Here is a 23901-nt window from a genome sequence, read left to right as displayed (position 1 = left end):
TAGCTCTCGCAATGTTGCCTGGCATCGGACTAGCCTACGTGCTCTATGTGCTATTTGATGCTACTGATGCAATTTGAATCAGCGTTTCTAAACATCAAGGCACTTAGTCCCCAAAATTCAGCCTTCAGCTGCCGAAACCCGGGATCGAACCAGGGACATTTAGATCTTCAGTATAACACTCTCCCAACTGAGCTATTTCGGCACAGAAACTAAAAACAAAGTGGCGTACAGCCAGAATATGAAACTCAGTGGAATAAAAACAATTCTATGAACAATTGCTGGACCAGCCACTTTTGTTGTTTACATAGAGCCCTGAGGGGTAGCACTTTGGGAAGCAATTGAATGGCATCAGACGGCTTTGAGTCAGATATTTTAACCATCAAGGCACAATGTCCCCAAAATACAGCTTCCAGCTGCCGAAACCCGGGATTGAACCAGGGACATTTAGATCTTCAGTCTAACGCTCTCCCAACTGAGCTATTTCGGCACAAAACCTAAAAATAAAGTGGCGTACAGCCAGAATATGAAACTCGGTGGAATAAAAACAATTCTATGAACAATTGCTGGACCAGCCACTTTTGTTGTATACATAGAGCCCTGAGGGGTAGCACTTTGGGAAGCAATTGAATGGCATCAGACGGCTTTGAGTCAGATATTTTAACCATCAAGGCACAATGTCCCCAAAATTCAGCCTTCAGCTGCCGAAACCCGGGATCGAAGCAGGGACATTCATCTCTAACGCTCCCCCAACTGAGCTATTTCGGCACAAGCACAGTGACCCTAGTGGCACTCGGTGGAATAAAAAAAATTCTATGAACAACTGCTGGACATTTCCTGGAACAGCCACTTTTGTTGTATACATAGAGCCCTGAGGGGTAGCACTTTGGGAAGCAATTGAATGGCATCAGACGGCTTTGAGTCAGATATTTTAACCATCAAGGCACAATGTCCCCAAAATACAGCTTCTAGCTGCCGAAACCCGGGATCGAACCAGGGACATTTAGATCTTCAGTCTAACGCTCTCCCAACTGAGCTATTTCGGCACAAAAACTAAAAATAAAGTGGCGTACAGCCAGAATATGAAACTCGGTGGAATAAAAACAATTCTATGAACAATTGCTGGACCAGCCACTTTTGTTGTATACATAGAGCCCTGAGGGGTAGCACTTTGGGAAGCAATTGAATGGCATCAGACGGCTTTGAGTCAGATATTTTAACCATCAAGGCACAATGTCCCCAAAATACAGCTTCCAGCTGCCGAAACCCGGGATCGAACCAGGGACATTTAGATCTTCAGTCTAACGCTCTCCCAACTGAGCTATTTCGGCACAGAAACTATAAACAAAGTGGCGTACAGCCAGAATATAAATCATTCTGAAAAAATGTCAATACATTTTAGGGAATTTCCATTTTCGGTAATTCATGAAGTAGCTCTCGCAATGTTGCCTGGCATCGGACTAGCCTACGTGCTCTATGTGCTATTTGATGCTACTGATGCAATTTGAATCAGCGTTTCTAAACATCAAGGCACTTAATCCCCAAAATACAGCCTTCAGCTGCCGAAACCCGGGATCGAACCAGGGACATTTAGATCTTCAGTCTAACGCTCTCCCAACTGAGCTATTTCGGCACAGAAACTAAAAATAAAGTGGTGTACAGCCAGAATATGAAACTCAGTGGAATAAAAACAATTCTATGAACAATTGCTGGAATAGCCACTTTTGTTGTATACATAGAGCCCTGAGGGGTAGCACTTTGGGAAGCAATTGAATGGCATCAGACGGCTTTGAGTCAGATATTTTAACCATCAAGGCACAATGTCCCCAAAATTCAGCCTTCAGCTGCCGAAACCCGGGATCGAAGCAGGGACATTCATCTCTAACGCTCCCCCAACTGAGCTATTTCGGCACAAGCACAGTGACCCTAGTGGCACTCGGTGGAATAAAAAAAAGTCTATGAACAACTGCTGGACATTTCCTGGAACAGCCACTTTTGTTGTATACATAGAGCCCTGAGGGGTAGCACTTTGGGAAGCAATTGAATGGCATCAGACGGCTTTGAGTCAGATATTTTAACCATCAAGGCACAATGTCCCCAAAATACAGCTTCTAGCTGCCGAAACCCGGGATCGAACCAGGGACATTTAGATCTTCAGTCTAACGCTCTCCCAACTGAGCTATTTCGGCACAAAAACTAAAAATAAAGTGGCGTACAGCCAGAATATGAAACTCGGTGGAATAAAAACAATTCTATGAACAATTGCTGGACCAGCCACTTTTGTTGTATACATAGAGCCCTGAGGGGTAGCACTTTGGGAAGCAATTGAATGGCATCAGACGGCTTTGAGTCAGATATTTTAACCATCAAGGCACAATGTCCCCAAAATACAGCTTCTAGCTGCCGAAACCCGGGATCGAACCAGGGACATTTAGATCTTCAGTCTAACGCTCTCCCAACTGAGCTATTTCGGCACAAAAACTAAAAATAAAGTGGCGTACAGCCAGAATATGAAACTCGGTGGAATAAAAACAATTCTATGAACAATTGCTGGACCAGCCACTTTTGTTGTATACATAGAGCCCTGAGGGGTAGCACTTTGGGAAGCAATTGAATGGCATCAGACGGCTTTGAGTCAGATATTTTAACCATCAAGGCACAATGTCCCCAAAATACAGCTTCCAGCTGCCGAAACCCAGGATCGAACCAGGGACATTTAGATCTTCAGTCTAACGCTCTCCCAACTGAGCTATTTCGGCACAGAAACTATAAACAAAGTGGCGTACAGCCAGAATATAAATCATTCTGAAAAAATGTCAATACATTTTAGGGAATTTCCATTTTCGGTAATTCATGAAGTAGCTCTCGCAATGTTGGCTGGCATCGGACTAGCCTACGTGCTCTATGTGCTATTTGATGCTACTGATGCAATTTGAATCAGCGTTTCTAAACATCAAGGCACTTAGTCCCCAAAATTCAGCCTTCAGCTGCCGAAACCCGGGATCGAACCAGGGACATTTAGATCTTCAGTATAACACTCTCCCAACTGAGCTATTTCGGCACAGAAACTAAAAACAAAGTGGCGTACAGCCAGAATATGAAACTCAGTGGAATAAAAACAATTCTATGAACAATTGCTGGACCAGCCACTTTTGTTGTTTACATAGAGCCCTGAGGGGTAGCACTTTGGGAAGCAATTGAATGGCATCAGACGGCTTTGAGTCAGATATTTTAACCATCAAGGCACAATGTCCCCAAAATACAGCTTCCAGCTGCCGAAACCCGGGATTGAACCAGGGACATTTAGATCTTCAGTCTAACGCTCTCCCAACTGAGCTATTTCGGCACAAAACCTAAAAATAAAGTGGCGTACAGCCAGAATATGAAACTCGGTGGAATAAAAACAATTCTATGAACAATTGCTGGACCAGCCACTTTTGTTGTATACATAGAGCCCTGAGGGGTAGCACTTTGGGAAGCAATTGAATGGCATCAGACGGCTTTGAGTCAGATATTTTAACCATCAAGGCACAATGTCCCCAAAATTCAGCCTTCAGCTGCCGAAACCCGGGATCGAAGCAGGGACATTCATCTCTAACGCTCCCCCAACTGAGCTATTTCGGCACAAGCACAGTGACCCTAGTGGCACTCGGTGGAATAAAAAAAAGTCTATGAACAACTGCTGGACATTTCCTGGAACAGCCACTTTTGTTGTATACATAGAGCCCTGAGGGGTAGCACTTTGGGAAGCAATTGAATGGCATCAGACGGCTTTGAGTCAGATATTTTAACCATCAAGGCACAATGTCCCCAAAATACAGCTTCTAGCTGCCGAAACCCGGGATCGAACCAGGGACATTTAGATCTTCAGTCTAACGCTCTCCCAACTGAGCTATTTCGGCACAAAAACTAAAAATAAAGTGGCGTACAGCCAGAATATGAAACTCGGTGGAATAAAAACAATTCTATGAACAATTGCTGGACCAGCCACTTTTGTTGTATACATAGAGCCCTGAGGGGTAGCACTTTGGGAAGCAATTGAATGGCATCAGACGGCTTTGAGTCAGATATTTTAACCATCAAGGCACAATGTCCCCAAAATACAGCTTCCAGCTGCCGAAACCCGGGATCGAACCAGGGACATTTAGATCTTCAGTCTAACGCTCTCCCAACTGAGCTATTTCGGCACAGAAACTATAAACAAAGTGGCGTACAGCCAGAATATAAATCATTCTGAAAAAATGTCAATACATTTTAGGGAATTTCCATTTTCGGTAATTCATGAAGTAGCTCTCGCAATGTTGCCTGGCATCGGACTAGCCTACGTGCTCTATGTGCTATTTGATGCTACTGATGCAATTTGAATCAGCGTTTCTAAACATCAAGGCACTTAATCCCCAAAATACAGCCTTCAGCTGCCGAAACCCGGGATCGAACCAGGGACATTTAGATCTTCAGTCTAACGCTCTCCCAACTGAGCTATTTCGGCACAGAAACTATAAACAAAGTGGCGTACAGCCAGAATATAAATCATTCTGAAAAAATGTCAATACATTTTAGGGAATTTCCATTTTCGGTAATTCATGAAGTAGCTCTCGCAATGTTGCCTGGCATCGGACTAGCCTACGTGCTCTATGTGCTATTTGATGCTACTGATGCAATTTGAATCAGCGTTTCTAAACATCAAGGCACTTAGTCCCCAAAATTCAGCCTTCAGCTGCCGAAACCCGGGATCGAACCAGGGACATTTAGATCTTCAGTATAACACTCTCCCAACTGAGCTATTTCGGCACAGAAACTAAAAACAAAGTGGCGTACAGCCAGAATATGAAACTCAGTGGAATAAAAACAATTCTATGAACAATTGCTGGACCAGCCACTTTTGTTGTTTACATAGAGCCCTGAGGGGTAGCACTTTGGGAAGCAATTGAATGGCATCAGACGGCTTTGAGTCAGATATTTTAACCATCAAGGCACAATGTCCCCAAAATACAGCTTCCAGCTGCCGAAACCCGGGATTGAACCAGGGACATTTAGATCTTCAGTCTAACGCTCTCCCAACTGAGCTATTTCGGCACAAAACCTAAAAATAAAGTGGCGTACAGCCAGAATATGAAACTCGGTGGAATAAAAACAATTCTATGAACAATTGCTGGACCAGCCACTTTTGTTGTATACATAGAGCCCTGAGGGGTAGCACTTTGGGAAGCAATTGAATGGCATCAGACGGCTTTGAGTCAGATATTTTAACCATCAAGGCACAATGTCCCCAAAATTCAGCCTTCAGCTGCCGAAACCCGGGATCGAAGCAGGGACATTCATCTCTAACGCTCCCCCAACTGAGCTATTTCGGCACAAGCACAGTGACCCTAGTGGCACTCGGTGGAATAAAAAAAATTCTATGAACAACTGCTGGACATTTCCTGGAACAGCCACTTTTGTTGTATACATAGAGCCCTGAGGGGTAGCACTTTGGGAAGCAATTGAATGGCATCAGACGGCTTTGAGTCAGATATTTTAACCATCAAGGCACAATGTCCCCAAAATACAGCTTCTAGCTGCCGAAACCCGGGATCGAACCAGGGACATTTAGATCTTCAGTCTAACGCTCTCCCAACTGAGCTATTTCGGCACAAAAACTAAAAATAAAGTGGCGTACAGCCAGAATATGAAACTCGGTGGAATAAAAACAATTCTATGAACAATTGCTGGACCAGCCACTTTTGTTGTATACATAGAGCCCTGAGGGGTAGCACTTTGGGAAGCAATTGAATGGCATCAGACGGCTTTGAGTCAGATATTTTAACCATCAAGGCACAATGTCCCCAAAATACAGCTTCCAGCTGCCGAAACCCGGGATCGAACCAGGGACATTTAGATCTTCAGTCTAACGCTCTCCCAACTGAGCTATTTCGGCACAGAAACTATAAACAAAGTGGCGTACAGCCAGAATATAAATCATTCTGAAAAAATGTCAATACATTTTAGGGAATTTCCATTTTCGGTAATTCATGAAGTAGCTCTCGCAATGTTGCCTGGCATCGGACTAGCCTACGTGCTCTATGTGCTATTTGATGCTACTGATGCAATTTGAATCAGCGTTTCTAAACATCAAGGCACTTAATCCCCAAAATACAGCCTTCAGCTGCCGAAACCCGGGATCGAACCAGGGACATTTAGATCTTCAGTCTAACGCTCTCCCAACTGAGCTATTTCGGTACAGAAACTAAAAATAAAGTGGTGTACAGCCAGAATATGAAACTCAGTGGAATAAAAACAATTCTATGAACAATTGCTGGAATAGCCACTTTTGTTGTATACATAGAGCCCTGAGGGGTAGCACTTTGGGAAGCAATTGAATGGCATCAGACGGCTTTGAGTCAGATATTTTAACCATCAAGGCACAATGTCCCCAAAATTCAGCCTTCAGCTGCCGAAACCCGGGATCGAAGCAGGGACATTCATCTCTAACGCTCCCCCAACTGAGCTATTTCGGCACAAGCACAGTGACCCTAGTGGCACTCGGTGGAATAAAAAAAAGTCTATGAACAACTGCTGGACATTTCCTGGAACAGCCACTTTTGTTGTATACATAGAGCCCTGAGGGGTAGCACTTTGGGAAGCAATTGAATGGCATCAGACGGCTTTGAGTCAGATATTTTAACCATCAAGGCACAATGTCCCCAAAATACAGCTTCTAGCTGCCGAAACCCGGGATCGAACCAGGGACATTTAGATCTTCAGTCTAACGCTCTCCCAACTGAGCTATTTCGGCACAAAAACTAAAAATAAAGTGGCGTACAGCCAGAATATGAAACTCGGTGGAATAAAAACAATTCTATGAACAATTGCTGGACCAGCCACTTTTGTTGTATACATAGAGCCCTGAGGGGTAGCACTTTGGGAAGCAATTGAATGGCATCAGACGGCTTTGAGTCAGATATTTTAACCATCAAGGCACAATGTCCCCAAAATACAGCTTCTAGCTGCCGAAACCCGGGATCGAACCAGGGACATTCAGATCTTCAGTCTAACGCTCTCCCAACTGAGCTATTTCGGCACAAAAACTAAAAATAAAGTGGCGTACAGCCAGAATATGAAACTCGGTGGAATAAAAACAATTCTATGAACAATTGCTGGACCAGCCACTTTTGTTGTATACATAGAGCCCTGAGGGGTAGCACTTTGGGAAGCAATTGAATGGCATCAGACGGCTTTGAGTCAGATATTTTAACCATCAAGGCACAATGTCCCCAAAATACAGCTTCCAGCTGCCGAAACCCAGGATCGAACCAGGGACATTTAGATCTTCAGTCTAACGCTCTCCCAACTGAGCTATTTCGGCACAGAAACTATAAACAAAGTGGCGTACAGCCAGAATATAAATCATTCTGAAAAAATGTCAATACATTTTAGGGAATTTCCATTTTCGGTAATTCATGAAGTAGCTCTCGCAATGTTGCCTGGCATCGGACTAGCCTACGTGCTCTATGTGCTATTTGATGCTACTGATGCAATTTGAATCAGCGTTTCTAAACATCAAGGCACTTAGTCCCCAAAATACAGCCTTCAGCTGCCGAAACCCGGGATCGAACCAGGGACATTTAGATCTTCAGTCTAACGCTCTCCCAACTGAGCTATTTCGGCACAGAAACTAAAAATAAAGTGGTGTACAGCCAGAATATGAAACTCAGTGGAATAAAAACAATTCTATGAACAATTGCTGGAATAGCCACTTTTGTTGTATACATAGAGCCCTGAGGGGTAGCACTTTGGGAAGCAATTGAATGGCATCAGACGGCTTTGAGTCAGATATTTTAACCATCAAGGCACAATGTCCCCAAAATTCAGCCTTCAGCTGCCGAAACCCGGGATCGAAGCAGGGACATTCATCTCTAACGCTCCCCCAACTGAGCTATTTCGGCACAAGCACAGTGACCCTAGTGGCACTCGGTGGAATAAAAAAAATTCTATGAACAACTGCTGGACATTTCCTGGAACAGCCACTTTTGTTGTATACATAGAGCCCTGAGGGGTAGCACTTTGGGAAGCAATTGAATGGCATCAGACGGCTTTGAGTCAGATATTTTAACCATCAAGGCACAATGTCCCCAAAATACAGCTTCTAGCTGCCGAAACCCGGGATCGAACCAGGGACATTTAGATCTTCAGTCTAACGCTCTCCCAACTGAGCTATTTCGGCACAAAAACTAAAAATAAAGTGGCGTACAGCCAGAATATGAAACTCGGTGGAATAAAAACAATTCTATGAACAATTGCTGGACCAGCCACTTTTGTTGTATACATAGAGCCCTGAGGGGTAGCACTTTGGGAAGCAATTGAATGGCATCAGACGGCTTTGAGTCAGATATTTTAACCATCAAGGCACAATGTCCCCAAAATACAGCTTCCAGCTGCCGAAACCCGGGATCGAACCAGGGACATTTAGATCTTCAGTCTAACGCTCTCCCAACTGAGCTATTTCGGCACAGAAACTATAAACAAAGTGGCGTACAGCCAGAATATAAATCATTCTGAAAAAATGTCAATAAATTTTAGGGAATTTCCATTTTCGGTAATTCATGAAGTAGCTCTCGCAATGTTGCCTGGCATCGGACTAGCCTACGTGCTCTATGTGCTATTTGATGCGACTGATGCAATTTGAATCAGCGTTTCTAAACATCAAGGCACTTAGTCCCCAAAATACAGCCTTCAGCTGCCGAAACCCGGGATCGAACCAGGGACATTTAGATCTTCAGTCTAACGCTCTCCCAACTGAGCTATTTCGGCACAGAAACTAAAAATAAAGTGGCGTACAGCCAGAATATGAAACTCAGTGGAATAAAAACAATTCTATGAACAATTGCTGGACCAGCCACTTTTGTTGTTTACATAGAGCCCTGAGGGGTAGCACTTTGGGAAGCAATTGAATGGCATCAGACGGCTTTGAGTCAGATATTTTAACCATCAAGGCACAATGTCCCCAAAATACAGCTTCCAGCTGCCGAAACCCGGGATCGAACCAGGGACATTTAGATCTTCAGTCTAACGCTCTCCCAACTGAGCTATTTCGGCACAGAAACTAATAAAAAAGTGGCGTACAGCCAGAATATAAATCATTCTGAAAAAATGTCAATACATTTTAGGGAATTTCCATTTTCGGTAATTCATGAAATAGCTCTCGCAATGTTGCCTGGCATCGGACTAGCCTACGTGCTCTATGTGCTATTTGATGCTACTGATGCAATTTGAATCAGCGTTTCTAAACATCAAGGCACTTAGTCCCCAAAATTCAGCCTTCAGCTGCCGAAACCCGGGATCGAACCAGGGACATTTAGATCTTCAGTATAACACTCTCCCAACTGAGCTATTTCGGCACAGAAACTAAAAACAAAGTGGCGTACAGCCAGAATATGAAACTCAGTGGAATAAAAACAATTCTATGAACAATTGCTGGACCAGCCACTTTTGTTGTTTACATAGAGCCCTGAGGGGTAGCACTTTGGGAAGCAATTGAATGGCATCAGACGGCTTTGAGTCAGATATTTTAACCATCAAGGCACAATGTCCCCAAAATACAGCTTCCAGCTGCCGAAACCCGGGATTGAACCAGGGACATTTAGATCTTCAGTCTAACGCTCTCCCAACTGAGCTATTTCGGCACAAAACCTAAAAATAAAGTGGCGTACAGCCAGAATATGAAACTCGGTGGAATAAAAACAATTCTATGAACAATTGCTGGACCAGCCACTTTTGTTGTATACATAGAGCCCTGAGGGGTAGCACTTTGGGAAGCAATTGAATGGCATCAGACGGCTTTGAGTCAGATATTTTAACCATCAAGGCACAATGTCCCCAAAATTCAGCCTTCAGCTGCCGAAACCCGGGATCGAAGCAGGGACATTCATCTCTAACGCTCCCCCAACTGAGCTATTTCGGCACAAGCACAGTGACCCTAGTGGCACTCGGTGGAATAAAAAAAATTCTATGAACAACTGCTGGACATTTCCTGGAACAGCCACTTTTGTTGTATACATAGAGCCCTGAGGGGTAGCACTTTGGGAAGCAATTGAATGGCATCAGACGGCTTTGAGTCAGATATTTTAACCATCAAGGCACAATGTCCCCAAAATACAGCTTCTAGCTGCCGAAACCCGGGATCGAACCAGGGACATTTAGATCTTCAGTCTAACGCTCTCCCAACTGAGCTATTTCGGCACAAAAACTAAAAATAAAGTGGCGTACAGCCAGAATATGAAACTCGGTGGAATAAAAACAATTCTATGAACAATTGCTGGACCAGCCACTTTTGTTGTATACATAGAGCCCTGAGGGGAAGCACTTTGGGAAGCAATTGAATGGCATCAGACGGCTTTGAGTCAGATATTTTAACCATCAAGGCACAATGTCCCCAAAATACAGCTTCCAGCTGCCGAAACCCGGGATCGAACCAGGGACATTTAGATCTTCAGTCTAACGCTCTCCCAACTGAGCTATTTCGGCACAGAAACTATAAACAAAGTGGCGTACAGCCAGAATATAAATCATTCTGAAAAAATGTCAATAAATTTTAGGGAATTTCCATTTTCGGTAATTCATGAAGTAGCTCTCGCAATGTTGCCTGGCATCGGACTAGCCTACGTGCTCTATGTGCTATTTGATGCTACTGATGCAATTTGAATCAGCGTTTCTAAACATCAAGGCACTTAGTCCCCAAAATACAGCCTTCAGCTGCCGAAACCCGGGATCGAACCAGGGACATTTAGATCTTCAGTCTAACGCTCTCCCAACTGAGCTATTTCGGCACAGAAACTAAAAATAAAGTGGTGTACAGCCAGAATATGAAACTCAGTGGAATAAAAACAATTCTATGAACAATTGCTGGAATAGCCACTTTTGTTGTATACATAGAGCCCTGAGGGGTAGCACTTTGGGAAGCAATTGAATGGCATCAGACGGCTTTGAGTCAGATATTTTAACCATCAAGGCACAATGTCCCCAAAATTCAGCCTTCAGCTGCCGAAACCCGGGATCGAAGCAGGGACATTCATCTCTAACGCTCCCCCAACTGAGCTATTTCGGCACAAGCACAGTGACCCTAGTGGCACTCGGTGGAATAAAAAAAATTCTATGAACAACTGCTGGACATTTCCTGGAACAGCCACTTTTGTTGTATACATAGAGCCCTGAGGGGTAGCACTTTGGGAAGCAATTGAATGGCATCAGACGGCTTTGAGTCAGATATTTTAACCATCACGGCACAATGTCCCCAAAATACAGCTTCTAGCTGCCGAAACCCGGGATCGAACCAGGGACATTTAGATCTTCAGTCTAACGCTCTCCCAACTGAGCTATTTCGGCACAAAAACTAAAAATAAAGTGGCGTACAGCCAGAATATGAAACTCGGTGGAATAAAAACAATTCTATGAACAATTGCTGGACCAGCCACTTTTGTTGTATACATAGAGCCCTGAGGGGTAGCACTTTGGGAAGCAATTGAATGGCATCAGACGGCTTTGAGTCAGATATTTTAACCATCAAGGCACAATGTCCCCAAAATACAGCTTCCAGCTGCCGAAACCCGGGATCGAACCAGGGACATTTAGATCTTCAGTCTAACACTCTCCCAACTGAGCTATTTCGGCACAGAAACTATAAACAAAGTGGCGTACAGCCAGAATATAAATCATTCTGAAAAAATGTCAATACATTTTAGGGAATTTCCATTTTCGGTAATTCATGAAATAGCTCTCGCAATGTTGCCTGGCATCGGACTAGCCTACGTGCTCTATGTGCTATTTGATGCTACTGATGCAATTTGAATCAGCGTTTCTAAACATCAAGGCACTTAGTCCCCAAAATTCAGCCTTCAGCTGCCGAAACCCGGGATCGAACCAGGGACATTTAGATCTTCAGTATAACACTCTCCCAACTGAGCTATTTCGGCACAGAAACTAAAAACAAAGTGGCGTACAGCCAGAATATGAAACTCAGTGGAATAAAAACAATTCTATGAACAATTGCTGGACCAGCCACTTTTGTTGTTTACATAGAGCCCTGAGGGGTAGCAATTGAATGGCATCAGACGGCTTTGAGTCAGATATTTTAACCATCAAGGCACAATGTCCCCAAAATACAGCTTCCAGCTGCCGAAACCCGGGATTGAACCAGGGACATTTAGATCTTCAGTCTAACGCTCTCCCAACTGAGCTATTTCGGCACAGAAACTAATAACAAAGTGGCGTACAGCCAGAATATAAATCATTCTGAAAAAATGTCAATACATTTTAGGGAATTTCCATTTTCGGTAATTCATGAAGTAGCTCTCGCAATGTTGCCTGGCATCGGACTAGCCTACGTGCTCTATGTGCTATTTGATGCTACTGATGCAATTTGAATCAGCGTTTCTAAACATCAAGGCACTTAGTCCCCAAAATACAGCCTTCAGCTGCCGAAACCCGGGATCGAACCAGGGACATTTAGATCTTCAGTCTAACGCTCTCCCAACTGAGCTATTTCGGCACAGAAACTAAAAATAAAGTGGTGTACAGCCAGAATATGAAACTCAGTGGAATAAAAACAATTCTATGAACAATTGCTGGAATAGCCACTTTTGTTGTATACATAGAGCCCTGAGGGGTAGCACTTTGGGAAGCAATTGAATGGCATCAGACGGCTTTGAGTCAGATATTTTAACCATCAAGGCACAATGTCCCCAAAATTCAGCCTTCAGCTGCCGAAACCCGGGATCGAAGCAGGGACATTCATCTCTAACGCTCCCCCAACTGAGCTATTTCGGCACAAGCACAGTGACCCTAGTGGCACTCGATGGAATAAAAAAAATTCTATGAACAACTGCTGGACATTTCCTGGAACAGCCACTTTTGTTGTATACATAGAGCCCTGAGGGGTAGCACTTTGGGAAGCAATTGAATGGCATCAGACGGCTTTGAGTCAGATATTTTAACCATCAAGGCACAATGTCCCCAAAATACAGCTTCTAGCTGCCGAAACCCGGGATCGAACCAGGGACATTTAGATCTTCAGTCTAACGCTCTCCCAACTGAGCTATTTCGGCACAAAAACTAAAAATAAAGTGGCGTACAGCCAGAATATGAAACTCGGTGGAATAAAAACAATTCTATGAACAATTGCTGGACCAGCCACTTTTGTTGTATACATAGAGCCCTGAGGGGTAGCACTTTGGGAAGCAATTGAATGGCATCAGACGGCTTTGAGTCAGATATTTTAACCATCAAGGCACAATGTCCCCAAAATACAGCTTCCAGCTGCCGAAACCCGGGATCGAACCAGGGACATTTAGATCTTCAGTCTAACACTCTCCCAACTGAGCTATTTCGGCACAGAAACTAATAACAAAGTGGCGTACAGCCAGAATATAAATCATTCTTAAAAAATGTCAATACATTTTAGGGAATTTCCATTTTCGGTAATTCATGAAGTAGCTCTCGCAATGTTGCCTGGCATCGGACTAGCCTACGTGCTCTATGTGCTATTTGATGCTACTGATGCAATTTGAATCAGCGTTTCTAAACATCAAGGCACTTAGTCCCCAAAATACAGCCTTCAGCTGCCGAAACCCGGGATCGAACCAGGGACATTTAGATCTTCAGTCTAACGCTCTCCCAACTGAGCTATTTCGGCACAGAAACTAAAAATAAAGTGGCGTACAGCCAGAATATGAAACTCAGTGGAATAAAAACAATTCTATGAACAATTGCTGGACCAGCCACTTTTGTTGTTTACATAGAGCCCTGAGGGGTAGCACTTTGGGAAGCAATTGAATGGCATCAGACGGCTTTGAGTCAGATATTTTAACCATCAAGGCACAATGTCCCCAAAATACAGCTTCTAGCTGCCGAAACCCGGGATCGAACCAGGGACATTTAGATCTTCAGTCTAACGCTCTCCCAACTGAGCTATTTCGGCACAAAACCTAAAAATAAAGTGGCGTACAGCCAGAATATGAAACTCGGTGGAATAAAAACAATTCTATGAACAATTGCTGGACCAGCCACTTTTGTTGTATACATAGAGCCCTGAGGGGTAGCACTTTGGGAAGCAATTGAATGGCATCAGACGGCTTTGAGTCAGATATTTTAACCATCAAGGCACAATGTCCCCAAAATTCAGCCTTCAGCTGCCGAAACCCGGGATCGAAGCAGGGACATTCATCTCTAACGCTCCCCCAACTGAGCTATTTCGGCACAAGCACAGTGACCCTAGTGGCACTCGGTGGAATAAAAAAAATTCTATGAACAACTGCTGGACATTTCCTGGAACAGCCACTTTTGTTGTATACATAGAGCCCTGAGGGGTAGCACTTTGGGAAGCAATTGAATGGCATCAGACGGCTTTGAGTCAGATATTTTAACCATCAAGGCACAATGTCCCCAAAATACAGCTTCTAGCTGCCGAAACCCGGGATCGAACCAGGGACATTTAGATCTTCAGTCTAACGCTCTCCCAACTGAGCTATTTCAGCACAAAAACTAAAAATAAAGTGGCGTACAGCCAGAATATGAAACTCGGTGGAATAAAAACAATTCTATGAACAATTGCTGGACCAGCCACTTTTGTTGTATACATAGAGCCCTGAGGGGTAGCACTTTGGGAAGCAATTGAATGGCATCAGACGGCTTTGAGTCAGATATTTTAACCATCAAGGCACAATGTCCCCAAAATACAGCTTCCAGCTGCCGAAACCCGGGATCGAACCAGGGACATTTAGATCTTCAGTCTAACGCTCTCCCAACTGAGCTATTTCGGCACAGAAACTATAAACAAAGTGGCGTACAGCCAGAATATAAATCATTCTGAAAAAATGTCAATACATTTTAGGGAATTTCCATTTTCGGTAATTCATGAAGTAGCTCTCGCAATGTTGCCTGGCATCGGACTAGCCTACGTGCTCTATGTGCTATTTGATGCGACTGATGCAATTTGAATCAGCGTTTCTAAACATCAAGGCACTTAGTCCCCAAAATACAGCCTTCAGCTGCCGAAACCCGGGATCGAACCAGGGACATTTAGATCTTCAGTCTAACGCTCTCCCAACTGAGCTATTTCGGCACAGAAACTAAAAATAAAGTGGCGTACAGCCAGAATATGAAACTCAGTGGAATAAAAACAATTCTATGAACAATTGCTGGACCAGCCACTTTTGTTGTTTACATAGAGCCCTGAGGGGTAGCACTTTGGGAAGCAATTGAATGGCATCAGACGGCTTTGAGTCAGATATTTTAACCATCAAGGCACAATGTCCCCAAAATACAGCTTCCAGCTGCCGAAACCCGGGATTGAACCAGGGACATTTAGATCTTCAGTCTAACGCTCTCCCAACTGAGCTATTTCGGCACAGAAACTAATAACAAAGTGGCGTACAGCCAGAATATAAATCATTCTGAAAAAATGTCAATACATTTTAGGGAATTTCCATTTTCGGTAATTCATGAAGTAGCTCTCGCAATGTTGCCTGGCATCGGACTAGCCTACGTGCTCTATGTGCTATTTGATGCTACTGATGCAATTTGAATCAGCGTTTCTAAACATCAAGGCACTTAGTCCCCAAAATACAGCCTTCAGCTGCCGAAACCCGGGATCGAACCAGGGACATTTAGATCTTCAGTCTAACGCTCTCCCAACTGAGCTATTTCGGCACAGAAACTAAAAATAAAGTGGTGTACAGCCAGAATATGAAACTCAGTGGAATAAAAACAATTCTATGAACAATTGCTGGAATAGCCACTTTTGTTGTATACATAGAGCCCTGAGGGGTAGCACTTTGGGAAGCAATTGAATGGCATCAGACGGCTTTGAGTCAGATATTTTAACCATCAAGGCACAATGTCCCCAAAATTCAGCCTTCAGCTGCCGAAACCCGGGATCGAAGCAGGGACATTCATCTCTAACGCTCCCCCAACTGAGCTATTTCGGCACAAGCACAGTGACCCTAGTGGCACTCGGTGGAATAAAAAAAATTCTATGAACAACTGCTGGACATTTCCTGGAACAGCCACTTTTGTTGTATACATAGAGCCCTGAGGGGTAGCACTTTGGGAAGCAATTGAATGGCATCAGACGGCTTTGAGTCAGATATTTTAACCATCAAGGCACAATGTCCCCAAAATACAGCTTCTAGCTGCCGAAACCCGGGATCGAACCAGGGACATTTAGATCTTCAGTCTAACGCTCTCCCAACTGAGCTATTTCGGCACAAAAACTAAAAATAAAGTGGCGTACAGCCAGAATATGAAACTCGGTGGAATAAAAACAATTCTATGAACAATTGCTGGACCAGCCACTTTTGTTGTATACATAGAGCCCTGAGGGGTAGCACTTTGGGAAGCAATTGAATGGCATCAGACGGCTTTGAGTCAGATATTTTAACCATCAAGGCACAATGTCCCCAAAATACAGCTTCCAGCTGCCGAAACCCGGGATCGAACCAGGGACATTTAGATCTTCAGTCTAACGCTCTCCCAACTGAGCTATTTCGGCACAGAAACTATAAACAAAGTGGCGTACAGCCAGAATATAAATCATTCTGAAAAAATGTCAATACATTTTAGGGAATTTCCATTTTCGGTAATTCATGAAGTAGCTCTCGCAATGTTGCCTGGCATCGGACTAGCCTACGTGCTCTATGTGCTATTTGATGCTACTGATGCAATTTGAATCAGCGTTTCTAAACATCAAGGCACTTAGTCCCCAAAATACAGCCTTCAGCTGCCGAAACCCGGGATCGAACCAGGGACATTTAGATCTTCAGTCTAACGCTCTCCCAACTGAGCTATTTCGGCACAGAAACTAAAAATAAAGTGGCGTACAGCCAGAATATGAAACTCAGTGGAATAAAAACAATTCTATGAACAATTGCTGGACCAGCCACTTTTGTTGTTTACATAGAGCCCTGAGGGGTAGCACTTTGGGAAGCAATTGAATGGCATCAGACGGCTTTGAGTCAGATATTTTAACCATCAAGGCACAATGTCCCCAAAATACAGCTTCTAGCTGCCGAAACCCGGGATCGAACCAGGGACATTTAGATCTTCAGTCTAACGCTCTCCCAACTGAGCTATTTCGGCACAAAAACTAAAAATAAAGTGTCGTACAGCCAGAATATGAAACTCGGTGGAATAAAAACAATTCTATGAACAATTGCTGGACCAGCCACTTTTGTTGTATACATAGAGCCCTGAGGGGTAGCACTTTGGGAAGCAATTGAATGGCATCAGACGGCTTTGAGTCAGATATTTTAACCATCAAGGCACAATGTCCCCAAAATACAGCTTCTAGCTGCCGAAACCCGGGATCGAACCAGGGACATTTAGATCTTCAGTCTAACGCTCTCCCAACTGAGCTATTTCAGCACAAAAACTAAAAATAAAGTGGCGTACAGCCAGAATATGAAACTCGGTGGAATAAAAACAATTCTATGAACAATTGCTGGACCAGCCACTTTTGTTGTATACATAGAGCCCTGAGGGGTAGCACTTTGGGAAGCAATTGAATGGCATCAGACGGCTTTGAGTCAGATATTTTAACCATCAAGGCACAATGTCCCCAAAATACAGCTTCCAGCTGCCGAAACCCGGGATCGAACCAGGGACATTTAGATCTTCAGTCTAACGCTCTCCCAACTGAGCTATTTCGGCACAGAAACTATAAACAAAGTGGCGTACAGCCAGAATATAAATCATTCTGAAAAAATGTCAATACATTTTAGGGAATTTCCATTTTCGGTAATTCATGAAGTAGCTCTCGCAATGTTGCCTGGCATCGGACTAGCCTACGTGCTCTATGTGCTATTTGATGCGACTGATGCAATTTGAATCAGCGTTTCTAAACATCAAGGCACTTAGTCCCCAAAATACAGCCTTCAGCTGCCGAAACCCGGGATCGAACCAGGGACATTTAGATCTTCAGTCTAACGCTCTCCCAACTGAGCTATTTCGGCACAGAAACTAAAAATAAAGTGGCGTACAGCCAGAATATGAAACTCAGTGGAATAAAAACAATTCTATGAACAATTGCTGGACCAGCCACTTTTGTTGTTTACATAGAGCCCTGAGGGGTAGCACTTTGGGAAGCAATTGAATGGCATCAGACGGCTTTGAGTCAGATATTTTAACCATCAAGGCACAATGTCCCCAAAATACAGCTTCCAGCTGCCGAAACCCGGGATTGAACCAGGGACATTTAGATCTTCAGTCTAACGCTCTCCCAACTGAGCTATTTCGGCACAGAAACTAATAACAAAGTGGCGTACAGCCAGAATATAAATCATTCTGAAAAAATGTCAATACATTTTAGGGAATTTCCATTTTCGGTAATTCATGAAGTAGCTCTCGCAATGTTGCCTGGCATCGGACTAGCCTACGTGCTCTATGTGCTATTTGATGCTACTGATGCAATTTGAATCAGCGTTTCTAAACATCAAGGCACTTAGTCCCCAAAATACAGCCTTCAGCTGCCGAAACCCGGGATCGAACCAGGGACATTTAGATCTTCAGTCTAACGCTCTCCCAACTGAGCTATTTCGGCACAGAAACTAAAAATAAAGTGGTGTACAGCCAGAATATGAAACTCAGTGGAATAAAAACAATTCTATGAACAATTGCTGGAATAGCCACTTTTGTTGTATACATAGAGCCCTGAGGGGTAGCACTTTGGGAAGCAATTGAATGGCATCAGACGGCTTTGAGTCAGATATTTTAACCATCAAGGCACAATGTCCCCAAAATTCAGCCTTCAGCTGCCGAAACCCGGGATCGAAGCAGGGACATTCATCTCTAACGCTCCCCCAACTGAGCTATTTCGGCACAAGCACAGTGACCCTAGTGGCACTCGGTGGAATAAAAAAAATTCTATGAACAACTGCTGGACATTTCCTGGAACAGCCACTTTTGTTGTATACATAGAGCCCTGAGGGGTAGCACTTTGGGAAGCAATTGAATGGCATCAGACGGCTTTGAGTCAGATATTTTAACCATCAAGGCACAATGTCCCCAAAATACAGCTTCTAGCTGCCGAAACCCGGGATCGAACCAGGGACATTTAGATCTTCAGTCTAACGCTCTCCCAACTGAGCTATTTCGGCACAAAAACTAAAAATAAAGTGGCGTACAGCCAGAATATGAAACTCGGTGGAATAAAAACAATTCTATGAACAATTGCTGGACCAGCCACTTTTGTTGTATACATAGAGCCCTGAGGGGTAGCACTTTGGGAAGCAATTGAATGGCATCAGACGGCTTTGAGTCAGATATTTTAACCATCAAGGCACAATGTCCCCAAAATACAGCTTCCAGCTGCCGAAACCCGGGATCGAACCAGGGACATTTAGATCTTCAGTCTAACGCTCTCCCAACTGAGCTATTTCGGCACAGAAACTATAAACAAAGTGGCGTACAGCCAGAATATAAATCATTCTGAAAAAATGTCAATACATTTTAGGGAATTTCCATTTTCGGTAATTCATGAAGTAGCTCTCGCAATGTTGCCTGGCATCGGACTAGCCTACGTGCTCTATGTGCTATTTGATGCTACTGATGCAATTTGAATCAGCGTTTCTAAACATCAAGGCACTTAGTCCCCAAAATACAGCCTTCAGCTGCCGAAACCCGGGATCGAACCAGGGACATTTAGATCTTCAGTCTAACGCTCTCCCAACTGAGCTATTTCGGCACAGAAACTAAAAATAAAGTGGCGTACAGCCAGAATATGAAACTCAGTGGAATAAAAACAATTCTATGAACAATTGCTGGACCAGCCACTTTTGTTGTTTACATAGAGCCCTGAGGGGTAGCACTTTGGGAAGCAATTGAATGGCATCAGACGGCTTTGAGTCAGATATTTTAACCATCAAGGCACAATGTCCCCAAAATACAGCTTCTAGCTGCCGAAACCCGGGATCGAACCAGGGACATTTAGATCTTCAGTCTAACGCTCTCCCAACTGAGCTATTTCGGCACAAAAACTAAAAATAAAGTGTCGTACAGCCAGAATATGAAACTCGGTGGAATAAAAACAATTCTATGAACAATTGCTGGACCAGCCACTTTTGTTGTATACATAGAGCCCTGAGGGGTAGCACTTTGGGAAGCAATTGAATGGCATCAGACGGCTTTGAGTCAGATATTTTAACCATCAAGGCACAATGTCCCCAAAATTCAGCCTTCAGCTGCCGAAACCCGGGATCGAAGCAGGGACATTCATCTCTAACGCTCCCCCAACTGAGCTATTTCGGCACAAGCACAGTGACCCTAGTGGCACTCGGTGGAATAAAACAAATTCTATGAACAACTGCTGGACATTTCCTGGAACAGCCACTTTTGTTGTATACATAGAGCCCTGAGGGGTAGCACTTTGGGAAGCAATTGAATGGCATCAGACGGCTTTGAGTCAGATATTTTAACCATCAAGGCACAATGTCCCCAAAATACAGCTTCTAGCTGCCGAAACCCGGGATCGAACCAGGGACATTTAGATCTTCAGTCTAACGCTCTCCCAACTGAGCTATTTCGGCACAGAAACTAATAACAAAGTGGCGTACAGCCAGAATATAAATCATTCTGAAAAAATGTCAATACATTTTAGGGAATTTCCATTTTCGGTAATTCATGAAGTAGCTCTCGCAATGTTGCCTGGCATCGGACTAGCCTACGTGCTCTATGTGCTATTTGATGCTACTGATGCAATTTGAATCAGCGTTTCTAAACATCAAGGCACTTAGTCCCCAAAATACAGCCTTCAGCTGCCGAAACCCGGGATCGAACCAGGGACATTTAGATCTTCAGTCTAACGCTCTCCCAACTGAGCTATTTCGGCACAGAAACTAAAAATAAAGTGGTGTACAGCCAGAATATGAAACTCAGTGGAATAAAAACAATTCTATGAACAATTGCTGGAATAGCCACTTTTGTTGTATACATAGAGCCCTGAGGGGTAGCACTTTGGGAAGCAATTGAATGGCATCAGACGGCTTTGAGTCAGATATTTTAACCATCAAGGCACAATGTCCCCAAAATTCAGCCTTCAGCTGCCGAAACCCGGGATCGAAGCAGGGACATTCATCTCTAACGCTCCCCCAACTGAGCTATTTCGGCACAAGCACAGTGACCCTAGTGGCACTCGGTGGAATAAAAAAAATTCTATGAACAACTGCTGGACATTTCCTGGAACAGCCACTTTTGTTGTATACATAGAGCCCTGAGGGGTAGCACTTTGGGAAGCAATTGAATGGCATCAGACGGCTTTGAGTCAGATATTTTAACCATCAAGGCACAATGTCCCCAAAATACAGCTTCTAGCTGCCGAAACCCGGGATCGAACCAGGGACATTTAGATCTTCAGTCTAACGCTCTCCCAACTGAGCTATTTCGGCACAAAAACTAAAAATAAAGTGGCGTACAGCCAGAATATGAAACTCGGTGGAATAAAAACAATTCTATGAACAATTGCTGGACCAGCCACTTTTGTTGTATACATAGAGCCCTGAGGGGTAGCACTTTGGGAAGCAATTGAATGGCATCAGACGGCTTTGAGTCAGATATTTTAACCATCAAGGCACAATGTCCCCAAAATACAGCTTCCAGCTGCCGAAACCCGGGATCGAACCAGGGACATTTAGATCTTCAGTCTAACGCTCTCCCAACTGAGCTATTTCGGCACAGAAACTATAAACAAAGTGGCGTACAGCCAGAATATAAATCATTCTGAAAAAATGTCAATACATTTTAGGGAATTTCCATTTTCGGTAATTCATGAAGTAGCTCTCGCAATGTTGCCTGGCATCGGACTAGCCTACGTGCTCTATGTGCTATTTGATGCTACTGATGCAATTTGAATCAGCGTTTCTAAACATCAAGGCACTTAGTCCCCAAAATACAGCCTTCAGCTGCCGAAACCCGGGATCGAACCAGGGACATTTAGATCTTCAGTCTAACGCTCTCCCAACTGAGCTATTTCGGCACAAAAACTAAAAATAAAGTGGCGTACAGCCAGAATATGAAACTCAGTGGAATAAAAACAATTCTATGAACAATTGCTGGACCAGCCACTTTTGTTGTTTACATAGAGCCCTGAGGGGTAGCACTTTGGGAAGCAATTGAATGGCATCAGACGGCTTTGAGTCAGATATTTTAACCATCAAGGCACAATGTCCCCAAAATACAGCTTCTAGCTGCCGAAACCCGGGATCGAACCAGGGACATTTAGATCTTCAGTCTAACGCTCTCCCAACTGAGCTATTTCGGCACAAAAACTAAAAATAAAGTGGCGTACAGCCAGAATATGAAACTCGGTGGAATAAAAACAATTCTATGAACAATTGCTGGACCAGCCACTTTTGTTGTATACATAGAGCCCTGAGGGGTAGCACTTTGGGAAGCAATTGAATGGCATCAGACGGCTTTGAGTCAGATATTTTAACCATCAAGGCACAATGTCCCCAAAATTCAGCCTTCAGCTGCCGAAACCCGGGATCGAAGCAGGGACATTCATCTCTAACGCTCCCCCAACTGAGCTATTTCGGCACAAGCACAGTGACCCTAGTGGCACTCGGTGGAATAAAACAAATTCTATGAACAACTGCTGGACATTTCCTGGAACAGCCACTTTTGTTGTATACATAGAGCCCTGAGGGGTAGCACTTTGGGAAGCAATTGAATGGCATCAGACGGCTTTGAGTCAGATATTTTAACCATCAAGGCACAGTGTCCCCAAAATACAGCTTCTAGCTGCCGAAACCCGGGATCGAACCAGGGACATTTAGATCTTCAGTCTAACGCTCTCCCAACTGAGCTATTTCGGCACAGAAACTAAAAATAAAGTGGCGTACAGCCAGAATATGAAACTCAGTGGAATAAAAACAATTCTATGAACAATTGCTGGACCAGCCACTTTTGTTGTTTACATAGAGCCCTGAGGGGTAGCACTTTGGGAAGCAATTGAATGGCATCAGACGGCTTTGAGTCAGATATTTTAACCATCAAGGCACAATGTCCCCAAAATACAGCTTCTAGCTGCCGAAACCCGGGATCGAACCAGGGACATTTAGATCTTCAGTCTAACGCTCTCCCAACTGAGCTATTTCGGCACAAAAACTAAAAATAAAGTGTCGTACAGCCAGAATATGAAACTCGGTGGAATAAAAACAATTCTATGAACAATTGCTGGACCAGCCACTTTTGTTGTATACATAGAGCCCTGAGGGGTAGCACTTTGGGAAGCAATTGAATGGCATCAGACGGCTTTGAGTCAGATATTTTAACCATCAAGGCACAATGTCCCCAAAATACAGCTTCTAGCTGCCGAAACCCGGGATCGAACCAGGGACATTTAGATCTTCAGTCTAACGCTCTCCCAACTGAGCTATTTCGGCACAAAAACTAAAAATAAAGTGTCGTACAGCCAGAATATGAAACTCGGTGGAATAAAAACAATTCTATGAACAATTGCTGGACCAGCCACTTTTGTTGTATACATAGAGCCCTGAGGGGTAGCACTTTGGGAAGCAAATGAATGGCATCAGACGGCTTTGAGTCAGATATTTTAACCATCAAGGCACAATGTCCCCAAAATTCAGCCTTCAGCTGCCGAAACCCGGGATCGAAGCAGGGACATTCATCTCTAACGCTCCCCCAACTGAGCTATTTCGGCACAAGCACAGTGACCCTAGTGGCACTCGGTGGAATAAAACAAATTCTATGAACAACTGCTGGACATTTCCTGGAACAGCCACTTTTGTTGTATACATAGAGCCCTGAGGGGTAGCACTTTGGGAAGCAATTGAATGGCATCAGACGGCTTTGAGTCAGATATTTTAACCATCAAGGCACAATGTCCCCAAAATACAGCTTCTAGCTGCCGAAACCCGG

General features: G+C 43.8%; 1 protein-coding gene across 1 annotated transcript in view; it reads right to left on the bottom strand.

The window, feature by feature from the left end:
* The window catches only part of mfsd4aa (major facilitator superfamily domain containing 4Aa), a 138768-nt gene that overhangs the window by 77172 nt on the left and 37695 nt on the right, over positions 1-23901 (bottom strand).

This window comes from Taurulus bubalis, assembly GCF_910589615.1.
Source record: "Taurulus bubalis genome assembly, chromosome: 5".
In the NCBI taxonomy this organism is placed as follows: Eukaryota; Metazoa; Chordata; class Actinopteri; order Perciformes; family Cottidae; genus Taurulus; species Taurulus bubalis.
This window is presented reverse-complemented; position numbering and strand designations above follow the sequence as displayed.